Here is a 13,169-nt window from a genome sequence, read left to right as displayed (position 1 = left end):
CAAAGTGATCTACAGATTTATTACAATCCCTATCAAAATTCCAATGGCATTTTTCACAGAAATAAAAGAAACTCCTAAAATATGTTTGGAACCACAAAAGACCCCAAATGGCCAAAGCAGTCTAGAGAAAGAAGAACAAAACTGGAGTTATCACACTTCCTGACTTCAATCAATATTACAAAGCTACAGTAATCAAAACAGTATGGTATTGGCATAAAAAAGGACACATAGATCAATGGAACAGAATAGAGATCCCAGAAATAAACCTATGCATATGTGGTCAATTAATTTACAACAAAGGAGCCAAGAATATACAATAGGCAAAGAACAGGCTCTTCAATAAATTGTGTTGGGAGAACTGGGCAGCCACACGTGAAAGAATGAAACTGGCCCACTATCTTACACCATACACAAAAATTAACTCAAAATGGATTAAAGACTTGAATGTAAGACCTAAAACCATAAAAGCCTTAGAAGAAAACATGAGGTGAGCTCCTTTATAGTGGGCTTGACAATGAATTTTTGGATTTGACACTAAAACCAAAGGCAACAAAAGCAAAAACAAACAAGTAGGGCTCCATCAAATTATGAAGCTTCTGCATAGCAAAGAAAATCATCAGCAAAATGAAAAGACAACCTATGGAATGGGAGACAATATTTGAAAGTCATATACCTGTTAAAGAGTTAATATCCAAAATATATAAACAACTCATATAACTCAGTAGCAAAAAACAACCTTATTAAAAAACCAGCAGAAGAATAGAATAGACATTTTTCCAAGAAGACATACAAATGGCCAACAGGTACATGCAAAGGTGCTTATCATCACTAACCATCAGGGAAATGCAAATCAAAACCACAATGAGAGATCACCTCACACTTGTTCGAATGGCTATCATCAAAAAGACAACAGATAACAAGTGTTGGTGAGGATATGGAGAAAAGAGAACCGTCATGTGCTGTTGGTGGGAATGTAAATTGGTGCAGCCACTATGGAAAATAGTATGAAGTTTCCTGAAAAAATTAAAAATAGTTCTGGATGATATAGCAGTTCCACTCTCGGTATATATCTGAAGGAAACAAAACCACTATTTTGAAGATACATCTGCACCCCCATGTTTACTGCAGTATTATTTACAATAGCCAAGACATGGAACCAACCTCAGCATCCATCCACAGATGAATGGATAAAGAAGTTGTGGAGGGTGTTTCTCTCCCTCTCCCTCCCTCCCTCCCTTTCACTTTCTCTCTCCCCTTCCCTCCATAAATGTATATATATATAGGTAACTGTGTGAAGTGATGGATATTAATTAGACTTATTGTGATCATTTCAAAATATATCAAATTATGTTGTACACCTGAAACTAATACAATATTATATGTCAATTATATCTCAATAAAACTGGGGGAAAAACATGGTAAAAATTGAACTTCAAATTCACCAAGTCTTCTCCTGCCACCTTTCCCATCTCAGTAAATGGCAACTCCATCTTTCCAATAGCGCAGGCTAGGAAACTATGGAAACTGTCTTTAACTTCTCTCATTTTCTCACACTCATACTTAGACATCAGTAAATCCTGTCAGTTCTGCTTTTGAAATATAACCAGAATGTGACCACTTCTTACCATGCTGTCCAAGCCACCATTTTCTTTATATTATGGTAATAGCTTCTTAACTGGTTGCCTGTTGACATCTGCTTTCCATACAGAATGACCTTTTTTAAACATCTAAATCTGATTATATCACTCCTCTGCTAGAAGTGTTCTGATGACTTCACATAGCCAAAGTCATTAAAAATCCTACAAAACCCTTTATTTCTCACACCTCCATGACCTTTTTGATCTCACCTTAACACATTTCTGCCTCCAGGCCTTCACATTTATAGTTTCTTCTACTTGTAGTTCTTTTCTTTAAACTTAAAAAATTCTAATTGTAAATACTATGTATTTCCAAGAGATCATTTAAAAAGTAATCATAGGGCTTCCCTGGTGGCGCAGTGGTTGAGAGTCCGCCTGCCGATGCAGGGGACACGGGTTCGTGCCCCAGTCCGGGAAGATCCCACATGCCGCGGAGTGGCTAGGCCCGTGAGCCATGGCCGCTGAGCCTGCGCGTACGGAGCCTGTGCTCTGCAATGGGAGCGGCCACAACAGTGAGAGGCCCACGTACCGCAAAAAAATAAAATAAAAAAAAAATAAAAATAAATAAAAAGTAATCATAATATCAATATCACACTGTAAAAGTAAACTATAATTCCATTATATCATCTGATACACTGTGTTTACATTTTCTTAGTTTTCACAATTAAAAAAAATTTTTCAAATCAGGATCCAAACAGGATCGACAATTGCATTTGCTTAATATGTCTCTTAAGATACTTAAAAAAAAAAAAATTATTTATTTACTTTTCTGGCCATGCCCTGCGGCATGTGGGATTTTAGTTCCCTGACCAGGGATTGAACTCATGCCCCTTGCAGTGGAAGTGGGGAGTCTTAACCACTGGACCACCAGGGAAGTCCCTAAGATACTTTTAATCTATGAAGCTCTGTCTCCATTTTTTCACATCCTTTGTTTGTTAAAAAAATAAAAAAAGATTGGACATTTTGTGGGGTAGAATTTCTGACATTCTAGATTGATATTGTTTAACGTGTTTATCTCCTTTTTATTTCCTCTAACCAGGTTATTAGATTAGACCTGGAGGCTAGACAGATCCAAGTTTGATTTTTTTTCACAAATATTTCATAGGTGAGTTTGTATTTCGCCTATTGTGTTACATTGATGAGAGGTTATAATGTCTGGCTGTCTCCTTTTTGTGATGTTAAGACTTCAGTAGATTTAGGTATTGAATTAATTCATTGTAGCCACTAGAGGTCAGGACTTTATTTTAAAAACAAGCACTTCATTAAAAAAAATGCAGTGCTCACATAAAAAAATTTTTTTTAATTAAAAAAAAGCACTTCATGAAGGATCTAGGCTTAAGTTTTGTAAAAGAGTGAAAAAAATCTATATTAATGATGTGTCAATTTTAGGAATTTCTGGATAAGAATTTTTTGACTCAAATATAAATGTTTGCTGCTTTAAAAGTTTAAATATGTTTTTTTGCAATATAATCTTTCTATTTTTAAATTTATTTATTTATTTATTTTTGGCTGTGTTGGGTCTTCGTTTCTGTGCGAGGGCTTTCTCTAGTTGTGGCAAGCGGGGGCCACTCTTCATTGCAGTGCGCAGGCCTCTCACTGTCGCGGCCTCTCTTGTTGTGGAGCACAGGCTCCAGACGCGCAGGCTCAGTAGTTGTGGCTCACGGGCCCAGTTGCTCCGTGGCATGTGGGATCTTCCCAGACCAGGGCTCGAACCCGTATCCCCTGCATTAGCAGGCAGATTCTCAACCACTGCGCCACCAGGGAAGCCCTCTATTTTTAAATCATTATCACTATGCTAAAATTATGTTTCCTAGATTTAAATACTCCTGTACTCCAGAAGTTAAAGTCATTTTATATGCTGCTTTAACTGTATACAGTACGCTGGTTAAAGTGGAGAAACAGGAAGATAGGACAGAAGGAAGAATACGGTGAAACCAAACATGGAGTTAAAAAGCACTGAGCAGCAAAGGAGAGGAGGAAGTAAATTTACATATCCGTGGCTACAGTGGAAACCTGAAACTGCTTCCTCTCTGGGGATGTTCTCAGGCCCCTTTCCCAGTGCTATCTCCAGAACTTCGTAAGAAACATGCCTTGCTATGGGTAGCCTTATGAATCCAAAGAAGTTCTTCAATTTAATCATTTAAGAATTTTGATTGGGATTGCTGCTATGTGCTGTTTGTGTTCTTCACAAGTGGGAGAAATTTAACTCAGCGATGTAACTGTTATGGTAAATTACTGGCCAAAAACCTCATGCCAAAACAGTAGATGAGTATGATAATAGCAATAATATATACAGTTTTAGAATCATCCTATAGGGGTGGAAAAACATGGACTAACCCAGAGAACCCAGGATTTAGATTCTGGCACTGCTTTACTATGGCATCTTGTAGCATGACCACTTTGAGCTTCTGTTTACCTGTATGTAAAGTGAGACCAGTGAGACCTAGAGCTGCCAGGGTGGTTGCAAGGGTTGGTTCTTCTTGTCTCATTCATTGCTTCTATTTAGTTTCCCTTACAGGATCTTTGCACAGCCCCAACCTCATTTCTTTTTATTGCTGAATATTCCATCATATGGATATATCACATTTTATTTATTTATTCATCAATTCAGGGTCATTTGGTTTGTTTCTACTTTTTGGTTATTTTGATTAATGTTGTTATAAATACTCATGTATAAGTTTTAGTTTGCATGTATATATATTTTTTCTCTTGGGTATTTATCCAGGGATGGAATTATTATTAAATCATATGGTAACTCTGTATTTAACCTTTTAAGGAAGTGCCAGACTATTTTCCATACTGGCTATACAATTTTACATTCCAACCAGCAGTGTACGAGGACGCTCCAATTTCTCCAAGTCCTTGCCAACATTTGTTATTGTCTGTCTTTTTGATTACAGCCATCCTAGTAAATGAGCAGTGATATTTCATTGTGGTTTTAGTTTGCATTTCCTTAATGGCTGATGATGTTGAGCATCTTGTTGTGTGCTTATCAGTCATTTATATATCTTCTTTGGAGAAATGTTTATCCAGATCTTTTGCCCATCTTTTACTTGGGTTATTTTTCTTTTTATAGTTGAGTTGTAAGAATAATTTATATATTCTGGATACTACTCCTTTATCAGATATGATATGAGCTGTTTATATATTTTGGAGATTAATCCTTTGTCCATTGATTCGTTTGCAAATATTTTCTGCCATTCTGAGGGTTGTCTTTTCTTCTTGCTTATGGTCTCCTTTGCTGTGCAAAAGCTTTGAAGTTTCATTAGGTCCCATTTGTTTATTTCTGTTTTTATTTCCATTACTCTAGGAGGCAGATCAAAAAATATCCAGCTGTGATTTATGTCAAAGAGTGTTCTTCCTATGTTTTCCTCTAAGAGTTTTATAGTGTCCGGTCTTACATTTAGGTCTCTAATCCATTTTGAGTTTATTTTTGTGTGTGGTGTTAGGGAGTTTTCTAATTTCATTCTTTTATATGTAGCTGTCCAGTTTTCCCAGCACCACTTATTGAAGAGACTGTCTTTTCTCCATTGTATATCCTTGCCTCCTTTGTCATAGAGTAGCCGACCATAGGCGTATGGGTTTATCTCTGGGCTTTCTATCTTGTTCCATTGATCTGTATTTCTGTTTTTGTGCCAGTACCATTGTCTTGATTACTGTAACTATGTAGTATAGTCTGAAGTCAGGGAGTCTGATTCCTCCAGCTCCACTTTTTTTCCCTCAAGACTGCTTTGGCTATTCGGGATCTTTTGTGTCTCCATACAAATTTTTTAAGACATTTTGTTCTAGTTCTGTAAAAAATGCCACTGGTAATTTGATAGGGATTGCATTGAATCTGTACATTGCTTTGGGTAGTATAGTCATTTTCACAGTATTGATTCTTCCAATCCAAGAACATGGTATATATCTCTCCATCTGTTGGTATCATCTTTTTTTTTTTTTTTTTGCGGTACGCAGGCCTCTCACTGCTGTGGCTTCTCCCGTTGCGGAGCACAGGCTCCGGATGTGCAGGCTCAGCGGCCATGGCTCATGGGCCCAGCCGCTCCACGGCATGTGGGATCCTCCCGGACCGGGACACGGACCCGCATCCCCTGCATCAGCAGGCGGACTCTCAACCACTGCGCCACCAGGGAAGCCCTGTTGGTATCATCTTTAATTTCTTTCATCAGTGTCTCATAGTTTTCTGCATATAGGTCTTTTGTCTCCCTAGGTAGGTTTATTCCTAGGTATTTTATTCTTTTTGATGCAATGGTAAATGGGAGTGTTTCTTTAATTTCTCTTTCAGATTTTTCATCATTAGTATATAGGAATGCAAGAGATTCCTGTGCATTAATTTTGTATCCTGCAACTTTACCAAATTCATTGATTAGCTCTAGTAGTTTTCTGGTGGCATCTTTAGGATTCTCTATGTATAGTATCATGTCATCTGCAGTGACAGTTTTACTTCTTCTTTTCCAATTTGTATTCTTTTATTTCTTTTTCTCCTCTGATTGCCGTGGCTAGGACTTCCAAAACTATGTTGAATTAAAGTGGTGAGAGTGGACATCCTTGTCTTGTTCCTGATCTTTGAGGAAATGCTTTCAGTTTTCACCTTTGAGAATGATGTTTGCTGTGGGTTTGTCGTATATGGCCTTTATTATGTTGAGAGAGGTTCCCACTATGCCCACTTTCTGGAGAGTTTTTATCAAAAATAGGTATTGAATTTTGTCAAAAGCTTTTTCTGCATCTATTGAGATGATCATATTGTTTTTATTCTTCAATTTGTTAATATGGTGTATCACATTGATTGATTTGCATATATTGAAGAATCCTTGCATCCATGGAATAAATCCTATTGATCATGGTGTATGATCCTTTTAATGTGTTGTTGGATTGTTTGCTAGTTTTTTGTTGAGTATTTTTGCATCTATATTCATCAGTGATACTGGTCTGTAATTTTCTTTTTTTGTAGTGTCTTTGTCTGGTTTTGGTATCAGGGTGATGGTGCCCTCATAGAATGAGTTTGGGAGTGTTCCCTCCTCTGCAATTTTTTGGAAGAGTTTGAGAAGGTTGGGTGTTAGCTCTTCTCTAAGTGTTTGATAGAATTCATCTGTGATGCCATCTGGTCCTGGACTTTTGTTTGTTGGAAGATTTTTTATCACAGTTTCAATTTCATTACTTGTGATTGGTCTGTTCATATTGTCTGTTTCTTCCTTGTTCAGTCTTGGAAGGTTATACCTTACTAAGAATTTGTCCATTTCTTCCAGGTTGTCCATTTTATTGGCATAGAGCTGCTTGTAGTAGTTTCTTAGGATGCTTTGTATTTCTGCAGTTTCTGTTGTAACTTCTCCTTTTTTCATTTCTAATTTTATTGATTTCAGTCCTCTCCCTCTTTTTCTTGATGAATCTGGCTAAAGGCTTATCAACTTTGTTTATCTTCTCAAATAACTGGCTTTTAGTTTTATTGATCTTTGGCATTGTTTTCTTTGTTTCTATTTCATTTATTTCTGCTCTGATCTCTATGATTTATTTCCTTCTGCTAACTTTGGGTTTTGTTTGTTCTTCTTTCCCTAGTTCCTTTAGGTGTAAGGTTAGATTGTTTATTTGAGATTTTTCTGTTTCTTGAGGTAGGCTTGTATAGCTATAAACTTCCCTCTTAGAACTGCTTTTGCTGCATCCCATAGGTTTTGGATCGTCCTGTTTTCATTGTCATTTGTCTCTAGGTATTTTTTGATTTCCTTTTTGATTTCTTCAGTGATCTCTTGGTTATTTAGTAATGTATTGTTTAGCCTCCATGTGTTTGTGTTTTTTACATATTTTTCCCTGTAATTCATTTCTAATCTCATAGCGTTGTGGTCAGAAAAGATGCTTGATATGATTTCAATTTTCTTAAATTTACTGAGGCTTGATTTGTGACCCAAGATGTGATCTATCCTGGAGAATGTTCCCTGCACACATGAGAAGAAAGTGTAATCTGCTGTTTTTGGATGGAATGTCCTATAAATATCAATTAACTCTATCTGGTCTTTTGTGTCATTTAAAACTTCTGTTTCCTTATTTATTTTCATTTTGGATGATGTGTCCATTGGTGTAACTGAGGTGTTAAAGTCCCCCACTATTACTGTTTTACTGTCAATTTCCTGTTTTATAGCTTTTAGCAGTTGCCTTATGTATTGAGATGGTCCTATGTTGGTGCATATATGTTTATAATTCTTATATCTTCTTGGATTGAACCCTTGATCATTATGTAGTGTCCTTACTTGTGTCTTGTAACATTCTTTATTTTAAAGTCTATTTTATCTGATATTAGTATTGCTACTCCAGCTTTCTTTTGATTTCCATTTGCATGTAATATCTTTTTCCATCCCCTCACTTTCAGTCTGTATGTGTCCCTAGGTCTGAAGTGGGTCTCTTGTAGACAGCATATAGATGGGTCTTGTTTTTGTATCCACTCTGCAAGCCTGTGTCTTTTGGTTGGAGCATTTAATCCATTCACGTTTAAGGTAATTATCGATATGTATGTTCCTATGACCATTTTCTTAATTGTTTGGGGTTTGTTTTTGTAGGCCCTTTTCTTCTCTTGTGTTTCCTACTTGGAGAAGTTCCTTTAGCATTTGTTGTAGAGCTGGTTTTGGTGGTGCTGATTCTCTTAGCTTTTGCTTGTCTGTAAAGCTTTTGATTTCTCCATTGAATCTGAATGAGATCCTTGCCGGGTAGAGTAATCTTGGTTGTAGTTTCTTCCCTTTCATCACTTTAAGTATATCATGCCACTCCCTTCTGGCTTGTAGAGTTTCTGCTGAGAAATCAGCTGTTGACCTTATGGGAGTTCCCTTGTATGTTATTTGTCATTTTTCCCTTGCTGCTTTCAGTAATTTTTCTTTGCCTTTGATTTTTGTCAGTTTGATTACTGTGTGTCTCAGCATGTTTCTCCTTGGGTTTATCCTGCCTGGAACTCTCTGTGCTTCCTGGAGTTGGGTGGCTATTTCCTTTCCCAAGTTAGGGAAGTTTTCAACTATAATCTCTTTGTATATTTTCTCCGGTCCTTTCTCTCTCTTCTCCTTCTGGGACCCCTATAATGAGAATGTTGTTGCGTTTAATGTTGTCCCAGAGGTCTCTTAGGCTGTCTTCATTTCTTTTCATTCTTTTTTCTTTTTTTTTTTTTTGTGGTACGCGGGCCTCTCACTGTTTTGGCCTCTCCCGTTGCAGAGCACAGGCTCTGGATGCGCAGGCTCAGAGGTCATGGCTCACGCACCAGCTGCTCCGCGGCATGTGGGATCTTCCCAGACTAGGGCACAAACCCGTGTCTCCTGCTTCGGCAGGCAGCCTCTCAACCACTGAGCCACCAGGGAAGCCCTCTTTTTTCCTTATTCTATTCAGCAGCAGTGAATTCCACCATTCTGTCTTCCAGGTCACTTATCCATTCTTCTGCCTCAGTTATTCTGCTATTGATTCCTTCTAGTGTATTTTTCTTTTCAGTTATTTTATTGTTCATCTCTGTTTGTTTGTTCTTTAATTCTTCTAGGTCTTTGTTAAACATTTCTTGCATCTTCTTGATCTTTGCCTCCATTCTTTTTCCGAGGTCCTGGATCATCTTTGCTTCATCATTCTGAATTCTTTTTCTGGAAGGTTGCCTATCTCCACTTCATTTAGTTGTTTTTCTGGGGTTTTATCTTGTTCCTTCATCTGGTACGTAGCCCTGTGCCTTTTCTTCTTGTCTGTCTTTCTGTGAATGTGTTTTTTGTTCCATGGGCTGCAGGATTGTAGTTCTTCTTGCTTCTGCTGTCTTGAGTTTTAAATTTTATTAGCTTAGTTTTTAACATAATGTAGTGAATTTCAAGTTTGTATAATTTAATTTTTAATGGTGGCTATCTAACATCTGACTTGTAAAATTTAGCAGTAACCTTCTCACAAACCTGTAAAAATCAATTCCAAAACACTACTGATTCTTCTTGCTCCCCCTGCCCCAAGTACACCATGCACATCTTGATCACAAGTGATAGAGAATAGATTTTTCAAACTGATATCATGTGTTTTGGTGCCATATCATTTATGTTTTGGAGCCCTGCTATGGATACCTTGGCTGCTGAGTCTTTAAGAGGGTAGAGAAAACTTAAACCTTACTAATAATCTCTACCTTCACTATTTATTGGCTAGTCATTGGCTATGGCAGGTTTCTTATACTTTAACATGCCTACAAATTATCCAAGGAATTCACTAAAATGCAGATTCTAGGGCTCAACTCCAAGCTTCTGATTCTGTAGACATAGAGTGGCGGTAAGAAATGTATAAGCATCTGAGGAAATGCTGACATAGGTGTTCTTTATGCTTTGAGAAACACTTTTGTCATGGTATTATACAGTTGAAGACACTAAGATAAATTCTTCTAAACAGGTTACTGTCAGTGCTGTTGTCAATCAGGCCAGATAAGGTGAGCTTTTATATTAAGTATAATTCAATAGGAGGTCCTAGCTTTGTTCAGAAAGAAATGCTCTCACATATCTCTCCTTAATTTACAGTTAAACATCAATTCATAAATTTAGAAACAGTAAAAATCTGTTCACACCTTAATGTCACCAGATCATGACTTCAGAAGAGTAGATTGAAATCTACTTCTGTATCTCTGTCATGTCTACCTGTATCACTTCTACCTCTACCTCTAGCTGCATCTCCATTTCTATCCCTACCTCTACCTCTATTTCTGTCTTTTTAAAAAATATATGCTTGGTCAGTTTACCTGACATTATGCATTATAAAGTATTATATATTAAAACTCCCACTGGTGAAGAAAGGAAGTGGAGTTTGGGGTGGGAAGAGTGGTATATCATAACAAGTGTTCAGGGAAGTAATTTTCTTCTAGATAAATAAATATTTTACTTCGTTTACTTCATTTTAGTTGAGAACTATTTGGGTTTTTATCTTGGCCAGAAACAAGGAGAGTTGAGAAACTACAGCATTTGGAGCCAAAGGAAATCAGAGTAAGAATTAAAGACATTAACAAATTGACATCTAAACCCCAAACACTTCAGTATCTTGGTACATATCATCCATATATTTTAAATAAGGATGATAACCAATATAATCTTGGGATTTACTGTGAGAAAGGGTCCTTTGAATAGTTGTACAACTGCCTTTTACTATTATCTGCAGCTGGGCCTGGCCCAAATCATGCTGAACTAGTGTAATTCTAGTTGTGTCCTTAGGAATTTCTTAAATAGCTAATATAAATTTTTCACTTATTTAAAAACAGAAGTTTTAAAATTCTATACTATTCTCTTTTCCCATTAGAAAATTTTTTTTAGAAGTATCTCTTCATTTCAGTCTATATGGTATTAAATCTTTAGGTTTAATTAACTACTTAGTAGAAAATTCTGTACAAGAACATGCTTGGAAACATTTAATAGTTTTGTTTGTTTATTGTTGTTGTGCTGTTGCATAGGGAAGGAATTGCTGAGGAAAGGAGGAAAATGAAATATCTTTTTTTAAGCCTCATGATTTACTAAAATAACTGAAAACATCAGATTATTAATATTATTAAGATATTTCAGTGTTCTGTAAGTAGAAATAAAGTCAATACAGAGTTTATAGACTAGTTGGATAACTCATTTCATTCCACCCATAAATTTATTCATTAACTGAATGAAAGAGAAACCATATTATATTTAAAGAAGCCTGGCCTTTGAAGTCATGGAGTCATATTGACTTGAATTCAAATCTCTGCTTGTAAAGATTAAATGTGGTTTATTATCTATCTATCTGTCTGCCCATCCATCCATCCATGTTGAATGGATGAAATTCAACATGGTTCATGCTTTCAGGAAGCTTCCAGTCCAGTGAAGAAGCAGATAATAAATCAGTGGTCACAGGTCAGTATGATTATAGTGTGTGTAGATGCTGCCTCAGTACAATGGAGGAGATCTAAATCAGACAGGGGTGGGAGGATAAGGGAGAACTTTAAAGAAGTGATGCTTGATTTCAGTTCTCAAGGACATATGGAGTCAACCAAATAAACAGTTGAAGGCCATTTTAAGGAGAAGAAATTAATATCTGAGGGTCAAGAGATTTGAAATGCTTATCAGACACACCATGGGAGAAGGAAGTTTGTGCTAAATACTCAAAACAAAAATAAACAATGGTTTAGTTATACTAATACCCAAGGACAACAGAAGCCATACTGATTCATATTTTCTTAACTAAAAGAGTCATCCAAGTGACTGGCAGGTGAACCAGGTCTCCCTCCTCCAACTGTCTTAATTTCTACTAAGAAAGTAATGGTAGAAATTATCTTAATTTAAAATTAATTTAGATAGTTATATAACTGTAGTTATATTAGATCGTTGAAACTCTTTTCATTGATCTATTTAACCCCTTTGCCAGATTAGCCAAAACTCTTTATTCTCCTTGTGAAACAGTGACATATGTCTAGAATCACTGAACACTCACTTGCATCTGGTAGGGTACTCATTAGTATGCTCCTGCAAGTTGACTCTCCAACTGAGTGAGGCTATGGACTAAATTATGTCCCCTCCAAATACATATGTTGAAGCCCTAACCCCCACTGTGGCTGTATTTGGAGTGAGGAGGTAATTAAGGTTAAATGAGGTTATAAGGGTGGAGCCCTGATCTGATAGGTTTAATGTCCTTATAAGAGGTGTCACCAGGGAGCTCTCTCTTTGCCTCTCCTCTCACCTGTGAACACATAGGGAGAAACTGTCCATCTGCAAGTCAGAAGAGAGCTGTAACCAGGAACCGAATTGACTGGACCTTGATCTTGGACTTACTAGCATCCAGAACTATGAGAAAATAAATTTCTGTTGCTTAAGCCACTGAATCTGTGGTATATTTTATGGCATCCTGAGGTGATTAAGACAAGTGATGATGATTCTTACCATGAATTAGCCTTGCTTGTCCTTGTATTTGTGATTGCAATTATATAATTTAATTAAATATTATATAATCCATGAAAAATGAGTAGGAAAAGTTATTTTTATGAAAAACTAAGTTGAGTTTTTGAAAGGCATGATGAAGACAAATCTTTAAAGCAAAAGTGTTGAATTAGATGTTTGTGAAAGTGCTTTGTTAATAAAAAAGTTCTCAGTAAATATGTTATTGTTGGTTCTGGAAGGAATCCGTCATACTAAGAGTTGTCTTCTGTAACCTAAACTTACATTCTACTTCCATAGAGGAGTCTCAACCATTGCAAGGTCTATGGCTCCACCAGATTAGGACCAGGGGGTAGCTATAACTAACTAGTCATAGGCAGTAATCTGGGTGGCAGAAACCTAGGACCAAAGTCACGGAGTGTACCTAACCCCTAGGAAAATAATGAAATGAGCCTAAGTCAGGAAATGTGGGGCCAATACAGGAATCATAAAGGCTGGGAAGAAAATAGCATTTCTAGGGTTGGCTGCTAGAGATAGGAAGGATTAGGCAAGGCAGAAAGCTGCCCTGAGGCTCCTTTAAAAATTGTGATTTCTGGAGTGGGAGAGATCCAGGTTGCTGGATCTCTTAACTTGGGAAAGCAGCTCTGCCCAAAAATATCTTCTCCATACTCCT

At 36.9% G+C, this 13,169-nt stretch overlaps 1 long non-coding RNA gene across 3 annotated transcripts in view; it reads left to right on the top strand.

Moving 5' to 3' along the window:
• The window catches only part of LOC111175257 (uncharacterized), a 323,793-nt gene that overhangs the window by 18,143 nt on the left and 292,481 nt on the right, over positions 1-13,169 (top strand). The gene's annotated exons all lie outside the window — the stretch shown is intronic.

The sequence above is a fragment of the Delphinapterus leucas genome, chromosome 18, assembly GCF_059928025.1.
Source record: "Delphinapterus leucas isolate spDelLeu-1000000601 "Yukka" chromosome 18, BTC_Dleu_Yukka2, whole genome shotgun sequence".
NCBI classification, from domain to species: domain Eukaryota; kingdom Metazoa; phylum Chordata; class Mammalia; order Artiodactyla; family Monodontidae; genus Delphinapterus; species Delphinapterus leucas.
Note: the sequence above shows the minus strand (reverse complement) of the source record. Positions and strands in the feature narration are given on the sequence as shown.